The 26,042-nt window shown below is 47.1% G+C and overlaps 1 protein-coding gene across 7 annotated transcripts in view; it reads right to left on the bottom strand.

Annotated features, from left to right (window-relative positions):
• Positions 1 to 26,042, bottom strand: part of LOC144822239 (caspase-1-like) — a 415,881-nt gene that overhangs the window by 37,356 nt on the left and 352,483 nt on the right. The window lies entirely within an intron of this gene.

Genomic DNA, 26,042 nt, shown 5'->3' on the forward strand with positions numbered 1-26,042 from the left:
TAGTTGCCTTCATACCTTCGCAGCACCTGTTCTCTTGTGAATCCCCTCTAATTCGGTGACCTGCCAAGAGAGCTCTTCCCTTTTCTCCCTATGTATCCTATTGTCAGTGGAGGATGTGGCTATTAAGTCAACCCTAGCCACCAATTTGAGAGTTTCCCACCGGGACACTATGGATGTTTCAGGAGAGTCGTTCTCGGCTAGGTAGTCCTTTAGTGTCTTAGTGAGGTGGGCAATAACTTCGGGAGTGTGTCTCTAAGTCTCCACGAAAAGGCTGGGCGAGAGGTGGGGGGGAGACAGCAGGGTCGTGGTCAAATGCTGCGTGCTCAGAAAGCAGCTGAGGTTCGATAACCGATTCCTGTAGAAAGGGAAAGAGAGATCAGGATCCCATGAAATAATCTAAGCGGGCATTTGAATGGGGGTGAAGGTGGCGCCACACATCAGATAAACTCAGGTCGTGAAACCACTGCTGTGTGCTGTCAGAGAGATCGCCGTCTGTCCCTGCCTCTGAGCTGAGCGATCTTGCTGGCCATCGAACACAATATTCAGATCAACCCCCAGAAGTATTCGCCTATCAGAGGAGGACGTCAAGTCAGCCACCGCTTCGCGTAGAAACCCATCCTGGCCCTCGTTGGGAACACAGATTGTGGCTAGCATGAGCACATGCGACCCCACAGTCAAAGAAAGCACCAAAAGTCTCTCTCTGATCTCTAGGTCCTTTGCCCCAACCCGCCAGGGAAAAAGTGGGAAATGAGAATGGCAACCCCAGCCCTCTTATTTGGGAGAGAGGAGAAATATTGGTGAGGAAAGGCCTTAGAGCGTAGCCTATGTGTATTGCTGCGCAATAGGTGGGTCTCTTGTAGCAAGCAAATGTGAGCATTGGAATTCTCCAAATAAGACAGGATGGCTCTACGTTTTATAGGGTAGTTAAGCCCTTTCACATTAGGTCAAGATTTTAATACTCATCCGAGGAAGTGGAGGGGAAGCAGCGTGAAATGATTGCTGTGGAGCGAACCGTGCACTCCCGGATCGGGCCCATGCGGGACAGCATCCATGAGGTCCTAACTAGGAAAGAATTGCAGGTATGCAAGCAAGCAAGCCAAGAAATGCGCTTGAGAGAGGGGAGGGAACCCATTACATACAAGAGAAACACCCCAAAGTAACAAAAACATTAATGATAAAGAATTGCAAGAAGTCAATGTACAGAGCGTACTGCTCCCTGGAGAAGTAGTTTAGGGTACCTGTGGCCAACAGCTCACCCCAGGCAAGGCCCGCATCAATAAGTAGACTATATCCAGCGGCCTTCAAGAGTTAGTACTGCAAATTTCAGAGCTTCTGCCTTAGTGTGTCCATTTAATCTGAAGACACCCCTGTGAGGGACACCAGGACTGCCTGACGTTCTATGGCCATAGTGTCCGGGTCAAGGCGTGTTCAAGGGCTGGGAGATTTGATAGTGGTTCACCCATGTCCACTGCGGCGACTGTGTGGGAGGTTAAGCAATGTGCCTGCTGTAGGGTCCACACTGCCAAAAAGATTAAACGCAGCAGAAAGGGATCGGATTTGCCTTAGCTCTTTTTCGAATTGAAAGATCAGTTTAAAGGGGTGTCCCCAGGAGTATTTGATACCAGTGTCTCTGAGGTAGGACGTGATCGGGCGCAAAGTGTTGCCTTTGAGTAGGGTGGAGTCCGCCAAGGCCTGGTATAGTGTAGGCGTTGAACCCTCGTAGGTGAGATACGCATGGCACCGGGCCTCTCTGAGGATCCGCTTCTTTAGCTGAAAATCATGGACGCACGTCATGATATCCGCTGGTGGGGCCAGAGCCACCTCTTTGAGCCAACTCTGTGGGTGCGATCAAACTTGATGGGAAACTCGGGAGTCTACCCCAGAATGGAGTGGAAGAGGCCCGCCACCAGTGCTTAAATATCGCGGTCTCCTTTGCCCTCAGCCATTCCACAAATACAGATATTGTTCCGGTGGGACCTGTTCTCCAGGTCCTCTGTGTGGGCCTGGAGGTCCAGGTTCTGTCCTTGCAGTATAAGGACTTCTTGCTGGAGGTGCTCAAGTGCTTTATCCAGGCCTTTCTTGTGCTCCTCCAACAGGTTAATCTGTTACCCCAGAGTCCACATCCCGTCGGATTTCCCTCATGTCCGCTGAGAGCTCACATTTCAAGATGGACAAATCCTCGTAGAGCGAGAAAAACAGCGACTCCTTGAAGGATCGGCTGATCGGGCCCTCCGGGTTCTCACCACCTTAAGCCTGGTCTAGGTGCTTCTCCGGTGGCGGACCCTCTGCTTGCTGAGCCACCGGCTTGAGGAGCAAATCTTTTACAGATCTATCTTTCTTGCCTTTTGAGGCTGCCATTTTGCAGTTGCTGTAAGGTCTTTCTGTCTGGGTGCCGGCCCGGAGCTGGAGGCCTTACGGGCCAGTCAGTGCAGTGTGGTCTCAAATGAGCTAGGGTGCTGTAGCGGTGGGCTCGCCCCACCCGTTCCTCTATGATTACCAGCAGAGGGGTACCCGCTATGCCACCAAGGGCCCAGCGAAATGGCCTCTCTGTGTCAAGGCTGGTGAGGGCAGCTGCAAGTGTGCCCGGCAAGTGATTGACTTAGGGGTCCAGCAGGACATGCGGGAACAGGACCTCAGGCTGGGTATTCTCCGGCGTGGCCTGCGTTTGCTCTTGCCTCCCTACGTCCCTGAGGGCAGTTACCTACTTCCCTTGAGGCCCACCACGCTGGTTCTACTCTCGCGCGGCCTGCGGGCTTTCACAGATCCCCGAGTCCTACATTGCTTATATCCGTTGCCCCGAAGGGATCGCCCCACCTATGACCCTGGGGGAGAGTTTGCTCAGACCAGGTGGTGTAGCAAGCCCTTTGTCTGCTGGGTGCAGGCTTTTGACCCCTCAGTTAAGTGCTGCCACGGGGAAGGCCCTTCCAGGCTAATCAAACCGGGACCCCGGTGTGGATCGCGCAGCCCGGGCTCACCTCCAAGGCCTCTGGTGCACGCCTGTTCAGGTACTGCTGGAAGCGCTGTGTGGTGCGGTTATTGTATAGTGGTGGCGGCCGCCTTTTTTGGCTCTGGGGGACCGCAAGGAAGCCTGTAATGACTTATGGGTGAGAGGACTTATGGGTGAGAGTCTATTCAGACTAAGCGGTACAGCAGGGCCCCCTATCCGAACAGGTGTTGCCACAAAGGCCACCGTGGGCCCCGATTAAGGCGCACAGCCCGGGCTCACCGCCACAGCCTTTGGTGTGTGTCAATGCCAGTGCTGCTGGGGACTTATCTGATGGCAGGCGTAGTAGAACGGTGGCAACCCACTTATACCACTCCGGGGGTCCGCCAGTGAATCCGCTGTGACTTCGGGGTAGAGTCCGCTCAGGCCAGACCACAGAGCGAGCCCCCATCCACTGGGTGCAGGCGTACGTTCCCCCTGCAGTGCGCTGTCACAGGAAAGGCCCGACCAGGCCGGCCGAGCTGGAGCCTAGCGTAGATCGCACCACCTGGGCCCTCCTTCGCAGCCTCTGGCGTGTGCCTGCACAGTTGCCGCAGGGAATGCTAACTAGCGGTGGGTGTTATGTATCATTGGCGGCCCCCTTATACTGCTCCAGGGGACCGCCAGGAACCTGCATAGGTGCTCTAGGATGAAGATTCACCGCCGCAGCCTATCCCAGGATTTTGGCGCATTCTCTGCTGATCCATCACGGACCTGCTGCCGCCTCGCTCCCGGGAATCTGGATCACTGCAGCTTCCCAGGATGTGCCGCCACTCTCCCTTGACCGCTTGGGCAGGGTCCAGCGCACCTTTGGCCGTGGAGGTGCGGTAAAGGGCCAAGCAGAAGCAGAGAGCTAAACGGCTGCGTCCTATCGAGACGCCATCTTGGCCACGCCCCCAATACTGTCATTTTTTAGGTCGAGCTGACGTTAGCATTCATGCGAAGCATGAATGCTGTCAGCTCGACAACTAATGTGATCCGTTTTTAGGAGAGTGGACACCAAAGTGTTACGAGCGTTTTCAGAGCCGGATTTCACCTCGGGAGCGCGCAGCATTGTCTGCAGTGGCAGTGTCAGTTTCGCTTTTTTATTACTTTCGTTTTTTCCGAGGCTGGCTGAGGGTAGCTTGAAATGAAGAGGCTTGCTTTGAATATCATGAGTAATTAGTCTTGTAATGAACATGCACGCTGGTATTCTTTTTCAAACACTTATTTGTAAAGGCACATTTTTAATTATCGGAAGCATCACAGTGAATAAATGGGTCAAGCTGCTGGTTTATTTATTTATTATTTTGGCGTCATATTTTTTGCTCTTCGTTTCTCCGAGGCTACCTTGGAATGAGCAGGCTTGTGTTTCTCCGAGGCTACCTTGGAATGAGCAGGCTTGCTGTGACGGCAGCGTTAGCTGTCAATGCAATGCTTACATTTAAATAATGTTGTCCATGTTTGCGTGCACTGCGTGTGTGTTTTCATTAGGGAGTAGGCGGGTATCCTTTACAGTAAAGGCACATTTAGCGTTTTTTTATTCCGTATTAAGAGCATGACAGTGACTATTTTAAATAATGTCATGCCTCTTTCTGTGCAATGCCTTTGCGTCCTAAGGACTTGCAAGTCGGATAATCGTTTGTTATACTCCTTTGGCGCCACTCATTTAAATGATGTTATTCCCGTTTGCGTGCAGTGCGTGTGTGCTATTCTTATGAAGTAGGGTGGTAGGCTTTTACAGTAAAGGCACATTTAAGGTAATCTTTTGTTAGACTCAGTTGGCGCAACTCATTTAAATAATGTTATCCCTTTTTGCGTGCAGTGTGTGTTATCATTGTGAAGTACGCTGGTAGGCTTTTACAGTAAAGGCACATTTAACGTTTTTTATTTCGCACTTGCTAGTCCGATAATCTTTTCTTATACTTAATTGGAGCCACTCATTTAAATAATGTTATCCCCATTCGCGTGCACTGCGTGTGGTTATCATTATGAAGTAGGCTGCTAGGCTTTTATAGTAAAGTCACATTTAATATATTTTATTTCGTATTAAGCGCATCACAGTGACTGCTTTAAATAATGTCATGCCTCTACTAGCAATGCGTATGCGTCTTTAGCACTTGCTAGTCGGGTAATCTTTTGTTATGGCGCCATGCAAATATCGAGCACTTTGGATGTAGCTCTCTAAGAGGTGTTACTTTCTTTTCTTTGCCGTTTGTGTATTTGATGGAGTAGGCGCCATGCAAATGCAGAGATTTGTTTCTTTAAAAAAAATAGTGCTGCCATCTTAAAAAGGTGTGCTTTGGGAGCAATTTCCACTATAGTGGTAAACTTTGCAGGCTTGCTGTGACGGCAGCGTTAGCTGTCAATGCAATGCTTACATTTAAATAATGTTGTCCATGTTTGCGTGCACTGCGTGTGTGTTTTCATTAGGAAGTAGGCGGGTATCCTTTACAGTAAAGGCACATTTAGCGTTTTTTTATTCCGTATTAAGAGCATGACAGTGACTATTTTAAATAATGTCATGCCTCTTTCTGTGCAATGCCTTTGCGTCCTAAGGACTTGCAAGTCGGATAATCTTTTGTTATACTCCTTTGGCGTCACTCATTTAAATGATGTTATTCCCGTTTGCGTGCAGTGCGTGTGTGCTATTCTTATGAAGTAGGGTGGTAGGCTTTTACAGTAAAGGCACATTTAAGGTAATCTTTTGTTAGACTCAGTTGGCGCAACTCATTTAAATAATGTTATCCCTTTTTGCGTGCAGTGTGTGTTATCATTGTGAAGTACGCTGGTAGGCTTTTACAGTAAAGGCACATTTAACGTTTTTTATTTCGCACTTGCTAGTCCGATAATCTTTTCTTATACTTAATTGGAGCCACTCATTTAAATAATGTTATCCCCATTTGCGTGCACTGCGTGTGGTTATCATTATGAAGTAGGCTGCTAGGCTTTTACAGTAAAGTCACATTTAATATATTTTATTTCGTATTAAGCGCATCACAGTGACTGCTTTAAATAGTGCTGCCATCTTAAAAAGGTGTGCTTTAGGAGCAATTTCCACTATAGTGGGAAACTTTGCAGTAGGCTTAGAACAGCGTGATGTCTAACTGGTGCTAAACGATAAGTTAACTTGCCGCCGTCTTGTCTGCTGTTTTCGATTTCAAAGCAAAATGTGGCATCATGCAAATTATTGCTTTGTAGAAACTAACATCCCGCAACTACAACTATAGGCAGCCAGTAAAATATATCTTCTTCTAAATATGACACGTTAAATATATTAAGTGCATGTTTTTACAATTACAAACGTTACGTTTTATTTCTCTTAAACGTGTGTACATTTCGCAGTAATTGCGTACATTGTAAGAAAGGAAAATACTTTATTTAGGAGCTTGCCTTCAACCTTTTCTCATTAAAGTTTAAATACAAGTCGTTTTCACGCAATACTTTTGGTGCATGTCATTTAGAATTACAAAGTGAAATTGGTATGCTTTTAAACACTAAAATAAAATTATTCTAAAGGGACATGTCGCAAACATCAAAAAAACACTCTTTGTTTCGATTTTCAAGAAATGTGCCTAAATTTCCCCAGTAACAGGGTAGATTTTAAAGAAACGAAACTCCTTACATTTTATAGGCCACCGTTTTTACCCAGTAACTGGGTAGACTTTAAAGAAACGAAACTCCTTAAATTTTATAGGCCACCTTTAACCTTTCCTTGACATTGATGCTTACCAGACAAGTTCTTTTAACCCTTGTGGCCATTTTCACACTAACACAATGCATTTCGTTCCTCTGCGCACGTGGCATTTTATTACACCAAACTTTCCTATCTCATGGTAAACAAGGTACTTAAACAGAAACCTTGTTCTCATGCAAAACACATGTTACTTGACCTCTTTCACAACAAGCTTTTGCCTCGTTGAGTGCGGTTGTTTTGGGCTCCTTCTGCAGTATCGTTGGATGTTCGATTTACGCTGCTTATATTTCAATAGGTAAGTTTACTTATATATTTTTCAAACGTATATTATTTGCAGTTTGCAATGGGTTTCAAAAAAATAATTATTTCCTGCTTTGAACATCATGAGTAATTATTTCTAGCCGTCTTGTAATGAACATGCACGCTGGTATTCTTTTTAAAACACTTCTTTGTAAAGGCACATTTTTAATTATCGGAAGCATCACAGTGAATAAATGGGTCAAGCTGCTGGTTTATTTATTTATTATTTTGGCGTCATATTTACTTTTACATTTAAATGAGTGGCCCCCACCCCTCTGCATGCACGCACGCACACACAGGCGCACACACACACACACACACACTGCCGCCCTGCATACACACAGACACGCAAGCACGGAGCCCCACTCACCCGGACTTCTACTCGTCCCGCTCCGGGCTGCTCCCTCCGGCGTCAACGGGCACAGGGACACTGGCACTCCGCTCCTTGGCTTCCCGGGCGGACGCCGGCTGCATGCAGGGCTCTCCTCTCTCTGCTCCGGAGCCTTGCGCCAGCCATTGCAGCCTGCCTCCTGGGAAGCTCCGGTCGCGGTCGACTTCCTGCTTCTGGTCAGGCCCCGCCTCTGTCTCGAGGAGGGCTGCCTGACTTCCGCCCAGCCCGGCCTGCTTTCGCTGGAACAGCCGCTGGACGATCAGAGCCATCAGACGAGCACAAGAGGTTTACGGTAAATGTCTTTTTAATTTTTTTTTTTATAAACACTATTACTAGCCTATGCACTGATTCTCTTATCCCATACCCGCATATGCTATCTCTCATCACGCATCTCACTATATGAGTGACATTTTGATAACGTATGAAACTTTTTGAGAGGCACTTCACTGCGAGTAGAAGGCGGCAGTTATGTCGTTGTAATAAAATGAATATAAGAAATAGATTCCTTTGTGCGTTACAGTAGGCACTTAGCTTTGTTCCCATTCAAGCATGGGTTTCCCCGGTCCAACATACAAGTGGCGATGACTAAAAATACAGGACTGCCTGAACAAATAAACTTTCAAACAACACAATGATTTTGGACTTTAAGCAAAAAAAACCTGATAGATTAGTTTTGTATAGCCCACTGTTAAACAGCGCCTTCACTGAGTGAATTTAATTGTCCTGGTGGCAGACACTCACGAAAGCTACACAAATGAAGCCTTTTTTCCTACATATTGCCCCTTTGTTTCTCTCTTCTCTGCTTTATATCAACCGCCTCAATACAATTTCTTTTCCCCTCTGCCTTTCTCTTCAACTCTTCTCTCATCTCCCTGCTCTCGCTCTCCCTCCCTACTTACACCCTCCCCTCTATCCACACCCTGTGATGTCGGCTTACAGGCCCTCTTGCCGCACATGGAATCTACCCGTCTCTCACTGAGAGTGACTATTTTAAGTGAAAGTCGATGACATTATGTAAGCCACTGGTTTTTAAATGCCGCAAACTTTTATCCCCCTCCTGTGATGTGAACCTTCTTTCGGGACGTGGTCGCCTATCGCCACCTGCAGGCCAAAACTGCAGGCCTCACACCCTCACTCACCCTCACTCACCCTCACACCTCCTCACCCTCACACCTCCTCACCCTCACACCTCCTCACCCTCACACCGCCTCACCCTACCCTCACTCATCCTCACTCATCCTCACTCACACACCCTCACACACCCTCACACACCTTCAGACACCTTCAGACACCTTCAGACCGTCACACCCCCTCACCCCCCTCACCCTTATCCTCACACACCCTCACTCACCCTCACCCCCTCACTCGCCTTCGCCCCTCACCCACCCTCACTCACACCCTCACCCACCTTCATACCCTCACACACCCTCATCCTCACTCACCCTCACACCTCCTTACCATCACACACCCTCACATCCTCACCCACCAACACACCCTCACCAACACACCCTTACCCTCACTCACACCCTAACACCCCCTCACCCCCTCATCCCCTCATCCTCATTCACCCTCACACCTCCTCACCATCACACCCCCTCACCCACCCTCACACACCCTCATTCACCCTCACACACCCTCACTCACTTTGACACCCCCCACCCTCACACCCTCACCCCCTCATCCTCACTCACCCTCACACCTCCTCACCATCGCATACCCTCACATCCTCGCACCCTCACCAACCCTCACACACCATCACTCACCTTCACACCCCCTCACCCCCTCATCCTCACACACCCCTCATCCTCACAACCCTCACACCCGCACTCACCCTCACCCCTCACTCACCTTCACACCCTCACACCCCCTCACACACCCTCACCCCCTCACCCCCTCATCCTCATACACCATCCCTCACCCTCACACCCTCACTCACCATTACACCCTCACACACCCTCACTCACCCTCACCCGCCCTCACTCTCCCTCACACCCTCAGCCTCACCCCCCATCACTCACCCTCACACCCCATCACCCTCACACCCCCACTCACCTTCACACCCCCTCACCTTCACCCCTCACCCCCTCATCCTCCTACACCCGCACTCACCCTCACACACCCGCACTCACCCTCACACACCCGCACTCCCCCTCCCACCCTCACTCACCCTCCCACCCTCACTCACCCTCACACCCTCTCACCTTCACCCCTCACACACCCTCACTCACCCTCACTCACCCTCACCCTCAGCCTCACACACCATCACTCACCCTCGTCACCCTCACACCCTCATTCACCCACCCTCACTCACATCACACCTCCTCACCTTCACACACCCTCACATCCTCACGCCCTCACTCACACCCTCACCCACCCTCTCACCCCTCACCCCCTCATCCTCACCCACCCTCACACCCCTCACCCACCCTCACACCCTCACTCACCTTCACACCCTCACACACACTCACCCTCACACCTCCTCACCATCACACCTTCACATCCTCACCCACCCTCGCACCCTCACCCACCCTCGCACCCTCACCCACCCTCACTCACCTTCACCCCCTCATCCTCACTCACCCTCAAACCCTCATCCTCACTCACCCTCACACCTCACTCACCCTCACACCTCCTCACCCCTCCTCACCCTCACCCCTCCTCACCCTCACACCTCCTCACCCTCACACCTCCTCACCCTCACACCTCCTCACCCTCACACCTCCTCACCCTCACACCTCCTCACCCTCACACCTCCTCACCCTCACACCTCCTCACCCTCACACCTCCTCACCCTCACACCTCCTCACCATCACACCTCCTCACCATCACACCTCCTCACCATCACACCTCCTCACCATCACACCTCCTCACCATCACACACCCTCACATCCTCACACCCTCACTCACACCATCACACCCCCACACACACTCACCTTCACACCCCCTCACCCTCACTCACCCTCACACCTCACCATCACACACCCTCACAGCCTCATCCTCACCCACCCTCACACCTCACCATCACACACCCTCACTCACACCCTCACACACATACAACCACGCACACACACACAACCACGCACACAACCACGCACACAACCACGCACACAACCACGCACACAACCACGCCCAACCACACACCCAACCACACACATACAACCACACACATACAACCACACACATACAACCACACACATACAACCGCACACACACAACCGCACACATACAACCGCACACACACAACCGCACACATCTATCTATCGCCCTGACCCTATCTATCGCCCTGACCCTATCTATCGCCCTGACCCTATCTATCGCCCTGACCCTATCTATCGCCCTGACCCTATCTATCGCCCTCACTCAATCTATGGCACCACCACAGCATCACTCAGGGGCACCACAGCATCACTCAGGGGCACCACAGCATCACTCAGGGGCACCATAACATCACTAAACGCCACACCATCACTCAGCGCCACCACAGTATCAATCTGTGCAACCATTCAACAACAACTGGTTCAAATATGTTCTCTCAATGTTTCAAGCTTTATTACAAATGTCACAAAAAGTTGGTAATATTTCACTTCTGTTCTTGGATTTTCATCACAATAAAATACACTGAACATATTCTTCACAAAAGTTATTTACAAAAGTTTAAGATATTGCCATTATAAGTTACAATAACTTTTATTTAAGTATTAATTATTGAAAAAAATTAAAAGCCATTGTTATTTGTAATATCAATACATCTAAGTCACGTAAATACAAAACATGTTGCATTACAAATGCCTATAGGTGTCACAATTACAAAAGATAAAAGTATTGGCATTGAAAATGACAAAGCTATTAATTTCGCTATTTTGAAAACAAACACATAAATAAAAAATGTGTCATTTACAAGACCAATAGCTCAAACTTTCCTAATGCGAGACCTATTGCATTGCAAATGCTTGTTGAGGGAAGCTGCTGTTGGCATACACACGTAGTATGCTCCAGCACCGCTACTGCCTGCTGGCTGAACTCTGCCTGTTCTGAGCGAGGCGGTTCCAGAACTATTCAATGTGAAGAGAGTAAAATATCTCCCACTTTGAACCATATGTTTAATGGCATAGAGCAAGAGTAAAGGAAGCCATCCCAGTTCTCCCTAGTAAGCTTGGGGGACACAGGGGTTATTACTGCCCCCTTTCTCATTGAACACATTTTAAACCAATGGGAACAAATGGTGCATTTCACAGAGCAATTTGCAACGAATAAAACGATGAAAGGTTCACGTTTTGGAGGTTCTTTTATGTGGACGCTCATGAAATAATTTAACTCATCAAGTTTCACTCTTTCCTAAGTAGGGAAAAAACCCCACAGTTTTTCAGGCAGTTGTTAAGTGTGCGTCAAAATATTCCAATACCTGTATGGTATGCCAGATAAAGCACATCTCGGATTTTTAGATGCTCCTGCCACTCCAATAAAAGAATGTAACATAAGTTAGCAAAATGGAGCATTTTTCACAAAATGTTCCCTAAACAATAGTCTAAAATCCTTAATTTTTACAGGCAGTTAACTAATCCGGCTGCAATTTTACCTAGCCTCCTACCATTTTCAAGGTGGGGCTGATAAAACAAGGGCTCCCTTGACAGCATAACTGTTACTGACGTTATGTGATCAACCTAAAAAAAAAGAGCTTTAAGAAATACTACCTGTATAGTTACATTAGCTCTGCCTTCATGTTGAAAGCAATGATTACAGGATTTGATTGAGCCGACGTAAGTTTCCACAAAAGAGCGCTTGTACCGCACTCCTATTGGCTATCTCGAGTGTTTTGTCTTCGCTTTGTGGTCAGAGATGACTATTCAGGGAGTTATACTTCAACATTGAGTCATTGGTAAACAGGTGGATCAAGGCTACTTTCTCATTGCACTTCTTGACACCTCACATCCCCCTTTCAAAACATACCTCATGTGCTGACCCAAGCCTATATACCCGACCTTTACTAAATTAAAGGCAAACGGTGGTATTTTGAGGCTTGCTATCTGTGGCTCGATGAACCCTTTGTTTGGTGCCGCTAAGGGACAGAGCCCCCTACACCTCCATTCTTGGCAGGGATTCTATACAGCATTCGGGGATGGCCAACTGCAGTCGCTGTCTATGCTGTGGAAGAGTTGGTCAGGGGAGAGTGTCACTTACATTCATTACTGGCAGGAGAGAACTCTAGCATAGTGAATGCATAACTCCCACAGGAGTCTTCAGGCTTAGTCTAGAAGAAGTGTAAACCAGCGTGTTTTACCAGAACACAATCTTATATACAATGATTAAGTGAAAAGGAACCACACAAGGTATTTATAAAAATTGTGTTCTGGTAAAGCAAGCTGCTTTACACTTCTTCTGGACTAAGCCTGAAGGCTGATCTCCACAGCCACCACTTAAAGAGCTTTCTATGGTTGTCTAAGACCTCCTAAATCACCCAAGTCACCACCTGGCCTCTGCCACTACCTGGTAGGTGGAGGCCAGGTTTAACCACTACACAGCAAAATCCAGACCATAATGGAATGGGTTGCTCCAACTACTCAGACTCAGGTCGGAGCTTTCTTGGGCCTGAGTGGGTATTACAGAAGATTTGTAAAGGGATATGTGTCCATGGTGTCTCCCTTGAATGATCTGACATCTAAGTAAATGCCAAAGAAAGTTCAGTGGACAGTAAGCTGTCAAAAGGCATTTGATAAACTCAAGCAGGCCATTGGCACTGCTCCCATTCTGTAGAGTATTGATTGCTCAAAAACTTTAATTGTGCAAACAAATGCATCTGAGTTAGGGGTAGGGGCTGTGTTATCACAACTGAATGCAGAGGGCCAGGATCAACCAGTAGCTTTTATCAGCAGATGGTTGACTCCCAGAGAGAAACGTTGGTCACCTATTGAGAGGGAAGCCTTTGCTGTGGTCTTGGCCCTGAAGAAGTTGAGGCCATACTTGTTTGGCACTCGCTTCATTGTTCAGACAGACCATAAGCCACTCTTATGGCTTAAACAGATAAACGGGTGAAAACCCCAAACTTTTAAGGTGGTTCATTTCCCTACAAGGGATGGACTATACATTGTAACATAGAACTGGGAGTAACCATGCTAATGCTCTCCAGATATTTCCACTTAGAAAATGAAGACTCAACTGGGCAAGGTTAGTCTCATCCCCTTACGTTTTGGGGGAGGGGCTGTGTAGGAAAGTAGGATCTGCTTTTATGGCTACCCCCAGTTTTTTGCCTGGTGCTAAGCTGTTATTGACTAGTCTGACTGGGATCCTGCTAATAAGGGCCCCAGTCTCTCTGCTTCCTTCCTTATATTGTTGTGTTCAGTACTTGGGTACATCTCAGATTGGATACTGGGATACCCTTATCAGTCCCTAGTATATGGTACTAAGGTACCCAGGGCACAGGTACCCCAGAGGTCCCCCATGGGCTGAAGCATACATTATGCCACCCATGGGGGACCATTCGAAATGGAACTGCAGGCCTGCCATTGCTGCCTGTGCAAGATGGTGCAGCACCACTTACTAAAGATATAGGTTTTCTATTTCTATGTTCACTGCACTTAAAACCTATAAGTCACCCCATAGCAGGCCTTTGAAATCCTGAAGGTAGGGTGCGTGGTTCTAAGTTTAAGGGTGCCCCTGCATGAGCAGTACACCCCAACAGCCTACTGAGTACATTCTCCCAGGTTGTAAGTGAAGCAGCCATATACCATATAGAGGGGCACCGAGTGATTATGGGATGACTATCTCAAAATTAGCTGCAATAAATCCCATCATGTTTGGTATCAAACATGTTGGAATCGTAACCCCACACCAAAAACAGTGTGGGAGGTATGATTCCAAGAACTGGAAGAGCCCTATATTGGGCTTTTAGTTTTCCTGGCGTCAGCCTTCTAGACCCAGACAGCACAAAATTGTTGCTGCCGACCAGAAACACGATTCTGTCCTCCTGCTCGTGAGCCAAGCTCGAGCAGGGGAAGGCAGAACAATAGGCATCCTGTCACAGGGAGGTGTGACCACCTCCCAGACAGGATTTAGTGTATTGGGACAGGGCGGGTGCGCTTGCCAGTGCCACTAAGTCTGCATGAGGGGCACATTTGGTCCCTCCATGCATAGTCCAGTTCAAACCAGCTCTGGGAGACGTTGGCTCCCGCTCTGGCGCAAAACTTGGCAAAGGATATGGGAGTAACCTCCCCCTTGTCCAGACCTTCCCCAGGGAGGGTCCCCTGAATTGTCCCTTTCCTGAGGGTACTTAAGACCTTTCCTGTGGGTGGGTCCCTAGATTCGTCATGGGACGAGATTCAATTCAGACACCACTTCTTCTACTGTCTGGGGACTCTGGACTTGGCTGGACTAAGTTTGAGCCCAACATTGTCTCCCTTCCAGTCTGCTGCATCGTTTCTGCCTGTTCACCATACAGGAACCTTCCAAGGCCTGTGGGCATCAAATACACCTGAAGGAATCTCACTTGAAGTGAAGTGTTCACTTCCCTGCAATCGCAGACACTGCTACTATGCTGACCGGTCTGCTGAGCCTGAGCTCCGAAGGACCACGAACGGTTTTGCAACACAGGGGTGGCTCTCCACAGCTCTCGTGGCCCGCCCTCTCACCAAGTTTGAGACCAGTATCCCTCGTGGCAGCCACAGGAACCGAACTCCCATGCACAGTATCGACTTGCAGTTGCAAAGGCTTCTAGGCTTCTTTCTACCAAGATCTTCCGGCTCCAAGTATCCCCACCCTCAAGCACTTACAGTGACCAAAGGCTTCATCCACATTGCATCGTTTGCACCGTGGCCTGCATCTTTTGGTGAGGTGCTTGAGGTCCTCTTGGGACTCTAGTGCCTCCAGCCTGTGGGTCCGGTTGACGGTAACTTTGTGTTTTGTGGCTTCCCTGATTGCTCTGGGCCTGCCCTGACTCCCCTGCTTGTGGCGAGTTCCCTGGACCTTGCAGGTCTCAAAATGGTTCCTTCTTCAACTTCTGTCTTTGTTGCATTTGGCAAGGCTTGTTGGTGCTCCCACTGGACACCGTCCCCTCTGCACTCTACATCCTATGTGGGACCACTCAAGCCTGGCTCCTGGTCTTCCTCAGAGCCGCCTGTTTCTCACAGCTGCAGAATCAAGGTCCCTGTCAACTCTCCTGCAACTCCTGACATTGGTGGGCATTCGTCTTTCATATCTCCTGGTCACTGCTAAGTGACATAGACCTTGTCCCCTCTGACACCACTTCACACCTATGCACTTGGCTTCCCTGGTATAGGTAACGTCAGTACTAGGGTATCCACGGGTGGGGGGGCTCTCCAACCTTCTGTCTTCCACAGGGTTTCTTCAGGGTCCACTGGGAAGGGTCATTAATCTTTAAAACTCCAACTGCGACTTACACGTTGTTTTGTACGGAGCACGTCGTCATGTTCCCACACTGCACACGCTCTCCTAGTCACTCACCCTGGGTGGATCCATGGGTTCTCAGCACATCTGCACCCTCTCGAGATTGTCTTGACCCGACTTGTGGTTCTTCTACCACTTTCTTAGTCTATGGTTTGGTCTCCCTATGGGGTCCACTCTGTATTTCGTGCTAGTTACTTGATTTCTATGCAAAGTATTGTGTGCATTGTACAAATATCTGGGTAAGAGCTTTGTATGTGTTACAGAATATTATATAATAAATACATATTTTTATAAATCCCTTGAGTGGTTCTTTTCACTCAATCTATACATATAAGATTGTGTTCTGGTAAAACAAGCTGCTTTACACTCCTTCTGGACTAAGCCTGAGGGCTGCCCTCCACAGCTACCACTTAGAGAGCTTTCTAAGGTTTTCTAAGACCTCCTAAATCACCATAAGGGTCTTTGGACTGGGGCAGGGCGTCCACTTACCTAAGTGTAAATCATAGACCAGTCCAGCTTCTAACAGCCACCCACTTAAATAGCCCCTTAAAACATGTCCCAGGTCTGCTATTGAAGACCAGTTGGTAGTTTTACACTGACAATTGGACTTGGCATCATAAACCACTTCCAAGACTAAAACACCCATTTTATAACATATGTTAATTCTAAGGCAGGCCATAGACAGCCCATAGGGAGGGGTGCAGTGTGAATAAAAAAAAATTAGACATACTTTTAGGTTTTATCTGTCCTGGTAGTGTAATGCTCCCACATTCGTTGTTCGCTACTGAAAGGCCTACCTCTCTCAAAGGATAACATTAGATTACCATATTACATGTAATAAGAGAGAACTTTTCAGTGGGAGCAGGAAGGAAAGTCATGTTTGGTGTTAAACGAATTGTAATTTAAAATGCTTTTTAATGGCAGTCATATTTTAAATCACATTTCTGAAAATTGGTTAGCTGGTTTAGATCTTGTAATCTTTGCCGTTGTCCCCCCTCCCTTCTTCTGTGTGCCCTGATGAAGGTGTGGCTCTAGAGTGGCCCTAGCACCGAAACGCGCGTTGGCTCTTTGAGTCCGTCCAGTTTTGTGGTCATCTAATCTCCTGTGTCATCGTTGGAGACGTTTCAGGACGGAATACATCTTTTTCTCATCTGGCAATTGATGTTTGATATGTATTTAGCGATTGAAGAATGTATGAGCGTGTGTGAATTTACCGATGTGGTGTATGTTTGAAGAATGGATGAACTGGTTTGAATTTTTCTGAATGTTTGAAGGGATGTGTGGGATATAGTATGAATGATAGAATCCTAACTGTATAAACATTGATATGTGTTGTTTATCTTATTTTGTTATTGTAGAAAAATATATTTATATGAAAAAAATGAAATAAATTATGAAGCTTTTCTTATAATGAGTGTTTTTTGGAATATTTGATAGGTCTTTGGCTGCAGTGAGCTCAGTACTGCGAATTTAAATAAAGGACTCTTTCTGAGCCTTAAAGTATTTCAGAGGGGGCAGACAGTTCTTTCTCTTTATTCAGGAAGTAAAGTAGCCCAAGCTACAGGAGATAAACTTCCACACTCATGACTATCCTAGTCATTTTGTATAGCCCAAACTGCAGCCAAACAGGCAACAGCACCCAACAGACGGTTCTCCCCAGAGGCACAGGCTCTCAGATTTTCTTGCAAGGAGTGATGGTAACCAATGTAGCCTAAGAGCCTCTGAGGGGAGGTGGGTGGGTTGCATGTGAATCTATGAAAGACACCAATACTGGAGAACCACAGATTACAGGTAAGTAACTATCGTTCTTCTCCAGTATTAGGGGTGTCTTTCATAGATTCACATGCCTGAATCAGAGTAGATAGCAGTACATATCCGTGCTAGGAAGACGCTATTTGTAGCATAAGCTTGTAAATATGAAATGCACATAATCATGAAATATCTATATATATAAAATCACATCACTAAAAGCGTGAAAAAAGTGCAGTTATTTGAGCATGTGCAAAATAATAATAAGCATAACAAGCGTCTGACAGCAGTAAGAGGAGGAGGGAAACAGAGGCTCACCTTATTTGAAAAGATTACGCAGAACTGCTTGACTCACTGAAGCATCGGTCTCGCTGGCTGCATCCAAACAGTAGTGTTTGGTGAAAGTATGCAGACTGGCCCAGGTTGCCGCTCTGCAGATGTGCTGGAGAGGGACTCCAGCGAAAAGAGCCGTTGAGGAAGACACTGCTCTCGTAGAGTGTGCTCTTGGAGCTGCTTGCAAAGGTCGTCCTGCTTGTGTATGGCAAAAGTGGATAGCCGCAGAGATCCATCTTGCAATTGTTTGCTTAGACACTGCTTGGCCTGTACGAATCCTACCATAGGTGATAAACAGTTGATCAGATTTGCGTAACGTAGATGTTCTTTGTAAATAGAATTTTAAACATCTCTTAATGTCCAGTGTATGCAATGCCCTTTCCGCAGGGGATTGTGGATTAGGAAAAAAAGTTTTCAAAACTCGTTCAGGTGGAGGTCCGAAGGCACCTTAGGTATGAATTTAGGATTCGTGCGGAGCACTACTGAGTCATTTGTGAACTGCAAGGAAGGAGGATGGACTGTGAAAGCCTGAATTTCACTGACTCTTCTAGAAGAAGTCAAAGCCAATAAAAGTGACACCTTTCACGTAAGGAACTTCAAATCAGCTCTGTGGATAGGTTCAAAAGGGTGGCGCATGAGTTGCGCTAACACTACATTGAGATGCCACGATGGTGGTGGACGACGTACCGGAGGGAACAATTGTTGTATAATTCTTGAAGAGTAAAGGGAAGTGGAACCATCTTGTCGGTATCTTGAAATCGCTGCCAGGAAAACCTTTAGGGTTGCATGAGACAATCCCGATCTTGCTAGATGCAAGAAGAAAGATAAGATTTGCTCTGGCTTAGCCAAAAAAGGATGAATTCCAGCTGAACAACACCAGATACAGAATCGTTTCCACTTGAGTCTATATGTCTTTATTGTAGCAGGTGCTCTTGCTTTGGCTAGTACCTCCTTGCAATCTGCAGGGATGTTTAGATGGGCGAATTCAAGGTACTCAGGCGCCAGGCCGCTAACCTCAGATGTCAGGTCTGGATGGTAAATCTGACCGTCCTGGATGGAGAGTACGTCTGGAATCGGACGCAACTGAATTGGTTCGCACTCCGATAGGAGAAGGAGCTCGGTGAACCAGTATTGGCGAGGCCATCTGGGGGCAATAAGAATCAGTCGACATGGTTCTTTCTTCATCTTCCGCAGAACTCTGGGGATCAACGGTATCGGAGGAAAAGCATAAGCATATATTTGAGACCAGTTGATCGAAAACGCATTCCCCCGAGAGTCTTTGTGGGGATGCCAACTTGTAAAGAACTGGCATTTGCTGTTCTTCCTGGTCACAAAGAGGTCCAGATCTGGATGACCCCGCTGCCGAAAAATCCAATCCATCGTCCGTTGATGAAGCTCCCACTCGTGAGTGGACACTGTCGTCCTGCTGAGAGTGTCTGCAAGAACATTCTCCGTTCCCGGTACATGAACCGCCAGAAGATCTATTCTGTGACGTATTGCTCATGCCCATAGCTCCTGGGCTTCCTGAGACAAAAGAGCCAATCTTGTCCCTCCCTGTTTGTTGATATAATGCATGCTTGTTGTGTTGTCTGTGCGAACTAATACAGTGGCTCCTTGAATGAGTGTTCGAAATGATTTGAGGGCAAGGAAGATGGCTCTCAGCTCCAACAGATTGATGTGCCAACTTTTCTGTTGTGGGCTCCATTTGCCACTGATTGTCAGTCCCTGAAAATGAGCTCCCCAACCTTCGAGGGATGCGTCTGTGGTGATTGTAAAGTTTGGTGCATCCTGAAGGAACGCAATTCCTTTTTTGTGTCCAACAAAGAAAGGAACCCCGAATGCCAGGGGTGATGTGGATGAGGTCCTCGAAAGAACCGGAGACCTGCACCCATTGAAGACTGAGCTCTTCTTGAAGAGGCCTCATTCTAAGTCGGCAATTCGGTATCAAAGGAATGCAAGACGATATCATCCCCAGAAAGGATTTGAACCGTCGGACTGAAACTGACTTTTTTGAAAGAAGATTCCGTGCCATGTCCTGGATTCTGTCCTGCCTCTCGTCCGACACGAAGGCTTGGAGCAGCTGGGTGTCTAAGGTTGCTCCCAAGAAAGCTCGTCTTCGGGATGGTACCAACTGGGACTTGCTGACGTTGATGGAAAGACCCAGAGATTGAAAGAGAGCTAGACACTGCTGTAAATGGTTGTCTGTGTCTGCGTAAGAACTCGCCTTGATAAGGCAGTCGTCCAAATATGGAAATATTTGTATTCCCTCCAGCCGGAGGTGTGCTGCTACCGGAGCCAGGACCTTTGTAAATACCCTGGGTGCCGAGCGCAGCCCAAAGGGAAGGACCTTGAACTGATAATCCCTGCCTGCCACTCTGAATCGCAGGAACTTTCTGTGACGAGGTAAGATGGGGATGTGGAAATACGCATCTTGGAGATCCAAGGTGGCCATGTAGTCTCCAGCCGATAGGAGATGCAATATTTCTTGTAGCGACAACATTCTGAACGTTAAATTCTTCAAATATTTGTTTAGGGAACGGCGATCCAGAATTGGACGCCACTCTCCGAATTTCTTCTTTACCAGAAAGAATTTGGAATAGAATCCTGTTCCTCTCAGAGTCTGAGGAACCTTCTCGAGTGCTCCTTTCTTCAACATCAAATTGATTTGGGCAAACAGTTCTTTTAGATGAGCTGGAGGTGGGCCCTTTGGGGGAACGTTTGGAGGAAACTGTTCGAATTCGAGGGCATGGCCCTTGGCCACGATGTCCAGGACCCACCTGTCCGATGTTATCGATGACCATTTTGAGTAGAATTTTGATATTTGTCCTCCAATTTTTATTTGAGATTGGGGCAGAAGTGGTGGCAGGTGATAATCCTCATTGTCGTTTGTCCTTTCCGCGGTAGGCCGGCCTCTTGTTCTGGGAATAATTAGTGTTGCGTTGGCCGTAAGACTGGTAACGCTGGTTTTGGTAGCGTTGATTCCCCTGCCTGTAGGAGGACTGCTGAGTATATCCGCCTCTGATAGAGGACGATCCACATCCTCTCGCCCCTCGAAAGGGCGACTTAAGAAATTGTAGGGTGCCCAGGGATTTAGCTGTTTCTTTGTCCTTTTTGATTGTCTGCAAGGCTTCCTTCACATGCGGGCCAAACAGAAACTCTCCGTCATAAGGCATGTCCAATACCTTTGCTTGCACTTCCTGGCGGAACAAAGTGGATCGTAGCTAACCTTGCCTGCGTAAGACAGCCGCTCCTGCCAATTGCCTCAACCCAGTTGAAGCCACATCAACAGCAGAGTCAATCATCTCCGCCGAGATCCTTTCACCGTCCTGCAGGATTTTCAGAGCTTCAGACTTGGAGGGTTCTGGAAGCAAGTTGATATACGGCGAGATATCCGACCACATTTGCCGGTCATATCTGCCCAGGATGGCCAATGACTTTGCAGCTCGAACCGTGGTGGCCGCCATTGTTGACACACGTTTTCCAATGGTATCCAAGCGCTTGCCGTCTCTATTCGGTGGGGCTGCAATTGGAGAAGAAGGGTTTCTAGATCTCTTTTGTGCAGCCTGAACGATGACCAAATCTAGCTTTGGTTGTCCTATAAGACAAGCAGGGGACTTTTCAGGGAGCCCTATATTTTTATCAATCCTTGGCAGAACCGGAGGTATGGAAGCCGGAGTTTTCATAACCTTAATTCCCTCCTTGCAGATGAAATCTATGATAGGTATAGACTTGGCTTGCTTCCTTAGCTGGTCTTTAAAATCATATAGAAAGCATTCCTGCTCTGTATGCTCCATGTCAATGTGAAAGCGCTACGTAGCCCACTCCATTAAAAGGTGGAATCCACCCACGTCCACTGGAGGTGAATCAGAGGTAGCCGGTGGTGAAGGGGAAGGACTTTGCACTTGGTAATCATCCCACTCCGACATCAATGAACTGTCATCGACTTCTCCTTCCTCTCTTTCTTCTTCGTCAGAAGAATGTTGTTCTTCTGGTGGATTGGACGATGCAGGTAGAGGAGACCTTTGGGGTCTGAAATCAGGTCTAGGCGGTTGCACCACAGATGTAGGAGGTACAGAACCTGTTGACTCCGATGACGGAAAACACCTGTAATAGTCATCCAGCATGCATTGAAGGTTGGTAAGCAATGCTATAGGTACCTGAGCTGAGGAGACAGTGGTCACAGGCGAATGCACTTGGTCAGTTGAATGCTGATCTTCTTGATCGTCCTCCTGATATTTAATGTTTAATTCGGAAGGACTTGTCACTGTTCCTAATGTTTCCTCAATAACAGAATCCTCCTCACTGTCCTCAGAATCCAGTAACTTGTCTGAAACCTGTAGGGATACTCCTTGTGGTGAGATGTGCAGAGGGGATAAAGGTTTTAAACTAGAACCACGCCTTAGAAGTAAAGATGGCCTTGGTGTCGACAAAAAAGCTGTAGACGGCGAACAAACAGAGTGGTACAAGAAGATAGTTGTGGCGTCAAAGGGGGCCCCACTAAAGGGCTCGTCGACCTGGGCTTGGTGACAGACATTGACGAGGTCTTCATCGACGGTAGAGTTATTGTCGACGGTGGTGTTTGTCGACGGTGGTGTCTCTGTCGACAGTGGTGTCTCCGTCGACAGTGGGGTCTCCGTCGACGGTGGTGTCTTCGTCGACGGTGGTGTCTTCGTCGACGGTGGTGTCTTCGTCGACGGTGGTGTCTTCGTCGACGGTGGTGTCTTCGTCGACGGTGGTGTCTTCGTCGACGGTGTGGTAGTCGTCGACGATGGTTTCTTTGACGACAGGAGAGCAAGCGTCGACTGAATCTTCTTTAGCTTGGTCGTCGACGAGGCGCCGATGATGGCAGAAGAAGATTCTGCCGTCGACGAGATAGGTCTAATAGAAACATAGACCATCGTCCGCGACGAAGACGCTATTGACATAATCATCTCAGGCTTAAGAGAAGAAAAGGTTACCGTAGACGTGGAGGTAGCGTCGACGGAGATCTTCGTCGACGAAGGAGTCGACGACGGCATCGTCGACGACAGGGTCTGTTTCTGAGGTAAAGTCTTCTCAGAAGATGTTTGAGGCAATTTCTTGGTAGACCTTCTCGAGGGCGTAGAGGAACCACTTTTCTCCTTAACAGGGGGAGTAGCCTTAGATGTGGAAGGCCTCTCAGGCCCCTTAGTAGGTTGTTCCTTCCTTACAACCTTTGCCCCAGAAGAAGATAATACCTCCTCAGTAGCTCTCTTCCTAGAGGCTGAAGTAGACCCAGAGGCAATACTGCCTACCTCAGAAGCAGGATTATCAGTATCCTTGAGCTTTTGTAGCCACAAAAGCAGGCGGCCCTCTCTGTCCCTGAGGGTCTTCTTAGGGAAGGTCCTACAGATCTTGCAGTCCTTCACTTGATGTTCAGGATACAGGCAGTAGATGCACTTCTTGTGGTGGTGATCTTTAAACAGCCGGAGCTTACCACAAGAGTCAAAAGGCCTGAATAAAGATTTTTTGGAAGAAGACATCTTCAAAATTAGATTCCAGAAGGAAAAAAGAGAAGTACTGAGCAGAGCTCAGGGAGACTCCCTTCACACAACGTGCGGTAGAAAATCTGAGAGCCTGGGCATCTTGGGAGAACCTTCTGGTGGGTGCTGTCGCCTGGTTGGCTGCAGTTTGGGCTATTTCTCCTGTAGCTTGGGCTACTTTACTTCCTGGTTGGGAATTACTGTTTTTTTCCTATGTTATTATGGCATATTATTGCTTTTTTATGTACCGTGGAACTCCCACTCCGACGACGGGGAATAATTCAGGCATGTGAATCTACGAAAGACACCCCTAATACTGGAGAACCATGTTCCTCTCCGTCTCAGATCAGTGACAAGCCTTTCTAGTTATTACTATATCGGTTCCTCCATCCGCAGCAGAGTTAAAAAGGCGCAGCAAAGTTAAAAAGGCACAGCAGAAAGTGTCCAGCAGGATTCCGGAACACCATAGCTTCCCCTACATCTAAATGCCTTCAGATGTCCCTCTCTTTAATCCCACTGACTAACTGGGGCCCAACACAATAAAGCCTGCTCTTGGCCAATAAGGATAGCAGGCTCACCCAGAGACACACAACCCAACCCCCACATTTCCTTTCTTACTTCGTATACCTCTGTCTTTTAAATTTACCTTACACTTTTTCCCCGTCTTGAATATCTTTTTCTTTCATCCTTTCTTGTTTTTACCCTTACTTTCTTTCATACTTCCTTCCAGTCTTCCAACCTTTATTTAATCCTTTTTCATTATTTTAACCTATCGTTATATCGCTGGCACTCATTTGTTCTGTGCCTGACAAATTTTCTTTCTCTCAATCATGTCATAAGGTTTGATTCCTTTGGTATATTGCAGTTACCCTCCTTCAGCTTCCTATTGCTTTTCTCTTGCAATGTTATGTATTATCTTCTCTTTTAGTAATTGAAGGTAAAACTCAGCTTCCTGCCCATGAACTTTCAAAACTGACTCTACGAAGTGTGGGATCACCATCACTAACTTAAGGATGTATGCGAGGATTGGATGAATTAAATTTTTTTGTCAGGACACAGGTAGACTCCCTCATGGCCCATGATTGTGAACTACGGCCACATGAGGGTTGGTGAGACCCCCATCTGTCTTCGACACTCTGCGGATGTACACAGTGTCAATGATTAGTTTTGTGCTTTTGAGGTGGGGCTAAACCTGCTGGTTTGGGTAGTAGTAGATCAATTGCAATTTACAGTACAGTGCAGTAACATATGGGTTTCGGATCAATCCCTGATGACCTTAAAAATAGCTTTATTGGTGCTGAAGAGGCAGCGTATTTGTGGACTTATAGATGGATTTGACTCTAGGAATGAGGTTTCTGTGTGAGGAGAGGGAGTATTCAAGTCTCAGATTTGGGTTTTGTGCCATTTCTATTCCTGCTTGCTGATAAATATTTTGCTGTTTGTAAGTTCTTGGGCTCATCATAATGTGGAAAAATTTGGTTTCAGAGGGGTGAGAGAGTTGATGATGGCTTCTGGGATGAAGTAGTTTAATATGTTGACATTAGCTTTTGAGTTATTAATGATTGACAGGTTGATGAGTTCTTGATTGGGAATTTTCATGTGCAACCGCATGAAGGAGCACTATTGTGGTTTGGTAGGTTTTAACTGACAGTGCTGCATAGTTGGTGTCGCAGGGGTGGGGGGAGAAATGATGACTGGAATGATGGCATAGACTGACCAATCTAGTTACATTTGCTGGAAGAACTACCTGGATGTTTGAAGTCAAAGATAAAGATATGGTTGGTTAAAAGGAGGGGGCACGTGATTTCATCATCATCATTAAATCTTTATTTCGGCACAGATGCCATAAAAGAGCAATGCATATATTACATTACATTTCATTATAATAAAACATTACAGTAAATAAAAACGTTAGTTTAAAAGAAGAGAAAAAAAAAAATACGACAATTTGGGAGCTAGTTGGAACGGAAACATTACATTCATAGGTCAAAATAAGGAGCATCCTAACAATTCCAAGCAGATCAATTACATTACATTACAAACGATGCCCCAGTTTTTTCCTCGTATAGAATATGGAAAGTAGGAATCTACTAACACTAAATGTTATTTGTTGGGATGTGTTAGTTGTTAGGATTCTCAGAGCCTGTGCACTGGACCTCAATCCTAAAAGAAGGCAAATGGGTTTGATCCATCTCTTTCTGGCCTGAGTATAACAAGGACAGAAAAGAAGGATATGTTGCTCGTTTTCAATCTGGTTGTGGGTACACATAGAGCAATTTACATCCATTATCGGGGTTCCTGCAGCACGGTTCCTAGCCCAACGAGCCAAGGTAGTTTTTATTTGTAAATTTCCATATCTAAACTTTAAAAATAAAGTTTTGGCTAGTGGGGGCTCTATTTCATCCATAAAAGTCTCATACAAAGTGTTCATCCTTAAAGTTTAGGAACCTTGAAACCAGGGTCCCACTGGTTCTATTGCTTATAGTCCTATTTAGTATGAAGCTCCAAAAGGCCCTTTTTAATATTAATTTGGGGTTTGCGGGTAATTGTTCAGGGTTCTCCCAAAAGTGTTTCAGCCCTATATTACTTAACCAAATCTTGATATGCCTTAACCATGGGATGTCAACCTGATTATCAAGTTTCATAACTTCTTTTAACCCGTCTCTATAATCTTGAAGTTCAGGGACATGCCATAGTCTGACCCACAGCATC

This window comes from Lissotriton helveticus, chromosome 3_1 (genome assembly GCF_964261635.1).
Source record: "Lissotriton helveticus chromosome 3_1, aLisHel1.1, whole genome shotgun sequence".
Lineage (NCBI taxonomy): Eukaryota > Metazoa > Chordata > Amphibia > Caudata > Salamandridae > Lissotriton > Lissotriton helveticus.